The sequence below is a fragment of the Selaginella moellendorffii genome, unplaced genomic scaffold (assembly GCF_000143415.4).
Source record: "Selaginella moellendorffii unplaced genomic scaffold, v1.0 SELMOscaffold_66, whole genome shotgun sequence".
NCBI lineage: Eukaryota > Viridiplantae > Streptophyta > Lycopodiopsida > Selaginellales > Selaginellaceae > Selaginella > Selaginella moellendorffii.
The window spans coordinates 312838-317734 of record NW_003314327.1 but is presented as its reverse complement, the minus strand read 5'-3'; positions in this window follow the sequence as shown (position 1 = coordinate 317734).

The window sequence follows — 4897 nt, the reverse complement described above, 5'->3', positions numbered from 1 at the left end:
GAGCGGGAGAGATTGAGCGCACAAGAAATCTAGCACGATCAAGAAATCAAGGGAGGAAAGATGCCACCAAGGGTGAGTTTCGATTTGATTGCTTCCACTTCCATTTTTTGAGTCCATTGCTTCCATTCCATTGCTTCCCTTTTTTTTCCTTGATTGCTTCTTTGCTGGCCGAGATCAAGCTCGGGCCGGCCACCTCGGGCAGTTTTGCCCTGCCGGGCCACTGAAGTGCCTGAGGTGGTTCGCATAACCTCGACCTCGGGCACTTTAGGGGTCGGAGGGGCCGAGGTTATTTGAATAACCTCGGCCCCCTGGGTAGCCAAAGTGCCCGAGGTGGAGTCTAGGCCCACTTGATTTTTTTTTTCTCTTTGACTATTTGAATTTCTCATTATCTTTATTTAGTTTGACTAACAAAACTTTTTCTCTTGCAGAAAAGGAAAATTGTAACACATAAAAAGGTTGTTGGAGCCAAGAAGACACGAGAAGTTCAATTTGGCACTGACGACGACATCACAATCGACATGTCCATTGGCACAACAGAGACACATTTAGTTAGAGATTCACCACCTCCACCACCATCACCTCCACCATCACCACCTCCACCACCGCCATCGCCACCTCCACCACCTCCATCACCACCTCCACCACCTCCATCGCCACCGCCACCACCACCATTGCCACCACCACTACCACTATTGCCTCTGCCCCTGCCGCCACCGCCACCACCACCATTGCCACCACCACTGCCACTATTGCCTCTGCCCCCGCCACCACCACCAACGCAAATCCCTGAAATTGGGCAATCTAGTGGTGTTCACGATAGGGAACCTGAGGAACAGCCTGGAGCTGAAAGAGTTGCAGACCTTCCTGACAACGTGGTGGACAAGCGCTTCCAAGAGACTGTTATGTGGACAAGGGAAAAAGCAGTTCACCAAACACTTGAGGCGCTCAAGTGGCCAGGCCCTTGTGACTTGATCAGAAAAATCCCCTTTTGCCGTTTGCAGCAGACGAATCTTGTCCGCACAGCATCCAAGTATGTCAACCCGGATATATACAGCTTGTTCAAACAGAATGGCCTTGCAACAAATATCGGTATGTTTCTAGTCTCTTTTTGCAAGCCAGGAACAACAGAGATCATTACTGTCACACCCGAGATTGTGAATAGCTGGGATTCTATTTGGAGGAGGAAGTCCTTAGAATTTGATGACATGCTTATCAGACATCCTGAGACTCGATAGCTTGCGGGGACAATGTTCCAAATTATTGACGGTAACCACCGATATGGAGCTTGGATGAAGTGTATCGACAATCATTTTCGCGATGATCCCGTCTACCATATCAACGTTCCAATCGGCCATGTCTACGCGAGGGGACCTTTGGATGTCAACAGACTTATCTTGGCCTGCCAAAAAATCAATGCGTAAGTTTTATAATTTTACCTCTAACTCCACTTTAACTTGTTTTGTTGTGTTTAAATGTAGGCTTGGGCAATTCGCTGTTCAAAAACAAAATCTTGTCCATGACATCGAGCAATTTCGATTTTTGGCAGACTTGAGTGAGGATGACATCTGCCAACATTATGGTGATGATCTCGCAACACTTGTTTGGCACTCACGCACTCGAAATGACGGTACAACTTGGTTCAACAACCCAATCAATTTTATGCTCGCTGTGTGCTGTAAAGTATGTCTTAAAAGCCTCTTTTAATTGTTTTGGTTTTTAGCCTTTGGTGAAGATCAAGCAAGATGCTTACGAACTTGCATATCCGGAGAAGAGTCGGGAAGAGCTCTCAACTAAGTTTGTACAAATTGAGCACAAAATTCAGCATGCAAAGTCCTCAAAGTTGAAGAAACTAGTATGCATTGCAGACAATCACAGGCCGAAGGAGTGGCTAGAGACTATAGCTGAAATTTCTTCTCATGAATGTAAGTTTTTTATCACACTTCATTTTTCTTAATTATGCATATGTTACTTTTGCAGTGAACAAAACTCCAGATGACATGATTTACAATATCGCAAAATCGAAGCTTCCATATAAGCAACAGATAGAGACTCTAGAGTTCCTCAATGTCTGCTTGATGAACAGAGAAAAAGGACTGCCAGAACTATTTGAGAACATGATGAGAAGGGCTGTCTATATCACGCAAATTATAAGTGAAGGTGAGAAGTTCTTGGCACCACACATTGGTGATGATCCAGATGGCACATTCATGTCTTTCGACACCTACATCAACACGTCATTGGAAGGGATCGAAGAGGGGTGGCTGCCAGAGAAGTCTACAAGCACAACAACTTATGATTGCCAACATGGTCAACCTTATTTCATGCGACATGCAGCTTATAGGTATAATATGATTTCTAAGACTGTTTTTTAATATATATTGTTTACAGGTATCTTCGATATAGAGGCATGCCATTTGAAGCACCAGTTTGCACTCGACTTGTTGCAAAGGGTGTAAGAGATGGAGGAATGTATCCAACAATGTTTGCAAGAGTTCCGAAGGCACGGAAGATAGAATGCCCTTGGGAGTTGGAGCTCCTAGGGAAGGAGACCTTTACACTAGATCGCAAGGAAATTATCAATGCTAGCAATGATGGCAATGCAAGTGATGATGGAGACGAGGATGAGGAAGCTCCAGATCAAGTTCGTGTTCCACCACCAGACAGTCAGGAACAAGCTCCAATTCAACCATCAAACAACCAAGATCCGGATCAAGTTCTACCAGTAAATAACGATGATCAAGTGGTTCACAGAATATCACGTCGACCTCGAGGTAAGCAAAAGTGAATTTTACAAACTAAAGGTGGTAATACATGTTTTTTGCAGCAATGGCTGTTAGTAGTAATTTCATTCTAGCTCGATGAGATGCTTATGAAGAGGAGTTGGAGGAACTCTCATCGATAACACGCCATATGACGGCATAGCTCTTTTATAGGTCCATCTTGTGTCCCCAATAACACAACGAGGCAATGTGGGTATCTTCATTGGCTCTTATAGTAGATTATTGACATCTTTCACGGAAAACGACATCAACATGGATATACGCCGCCAGTTCAACCATTGGTGCCGAAAGATACAAAGGCCCATGCTCCCAGTTGCGGACTTCATTCTCTTCCACTTTCCAGATGGTCTTTCAGATATCGATGGGAAAGTTGAGGATTAGAACTTTCTCACACCTGACCACTTGCGCGATGCATTCCTATTGTCCGAAGTACTTATGCTCGAAGCTGGCCATGTCGTCTTCATCCTACCGAACGACCCCAACTGGATGTATGAGCTTATGACGTGTGCAGCAGAAGTTCATTTCAAGTCATTCTCTTCCGGGTGCATCATGGATCCTATTGGCGTTGATACGAGGGGCGTCCAAGGGAAGCCTGAAAAGGTGAGTATGTATTTTATATTTTATCTAATTTCTAAACATTTTTATTTTCCAGGTTATGGTGTGGACTTATCATGCCTTCTGCAGAAACACACATGATGGGTTTCGTGATAGCGAACGTGCAGCACGTGTTTTGCCTGGGTACGACAGTTCCACTAACATCATACCCAACCTTGTGGATGAGCAAATCTGCAACACGTTTCTAGGGTACCGATTCCGAACTCCATCAACAATGCAAGTCTTGCTTGAGCTATATTGCCCACCAGATGGTATTGTGATTGATTGCACAGTAGGTAGCGGTTCTATGGTGGAGGCAGCACGTGACTCTGGTAGGTCGGTGTTTGCTATTGAAGAACATCATTTCTTCAAACGCCGGCTCAGAGGATTTCATGAGTTGCCTTCAACTTCAAGGAGGTAAATTATGTTTATTAAAATTTCAATATATATTTCATTCTATTTTATAGATCATAGTCACCTGGAGTTTCTAGAATTGGAGGCTTTGGAAGTCTCCCTGACTATGTAGAAGCCATGGCTCAACACATGCAAGGTGAATCTTCCCCACAATACCAATATAGGAGGAAGTATAAAAGAAATCATTATGTTGATGATGAAAGTTAATTGCATCCTTACATAAAATGGAAAGCTTGTTATATGTTAGATGTCAGTGAAAGTGTCAGATGTCAGTAAAATTGTCAGATGTCAGTGTCAGTGTCAGATACCATAATTATAGATTATCATTCTCACCTATCACTATCACTTTGTAGCGTTTGTGTGTTGCCATCTCTTCCTTCAACATTTTGTAAACAATTGTATATGATATGATAACACCTTCTAGAACAAGGTATGTTACCTACAACTAATATCATTTTATTATATTTTTTCTTTTAATAGTGACAATACTATAGTATAGTAAAGTAATTCTAAATCTTACATTCCACTATAGGGTGGTCTAAAAACCCCATATTTTGCACTAGCCAATGCAGTGTTTCCCAAGGGGATGTTGTTCCTCACCATGAAGCAATAGTGGGTATGTGTCTGTAACTCATTCTTGAATCTATTATACATCCACACGTGCACATTTTCCAAACCTGCCGTTGGGCAATTCATATAGTGCTCAAGAAAAGTTTGTAAACCCATAGAGCCATTTGTCTTGTCCAAGAAAAAGTAGTATATTGGACACCAAATGTAATAGCGTTCTATGCTTTCAAGTAGTCCTGCCATGTCAGGAGCAAGATCTTGCAAAAACATGTGGCATTGCTCTTGAAGCGCTAAATGCAATCCCTCTCTAGTAACAAGATCCGGAATTTCACATATAGAGAGCTCTAATTCAACTTCACTAGAGCCCTCAGCAGAAAAAGGATTGTTATGTGGAGGTGACGGTGGAATGTTGGTAGAACTTGGGGATGGAGGTAGAGATTGATATGAAATGCTGGGGGGCCAAGTACGATTAACAATGGGTCTCCTTTGAGCCATTTAAATATAAACTTCTAAGGAGCTTAAGGAGAACAAAAAACCTACAA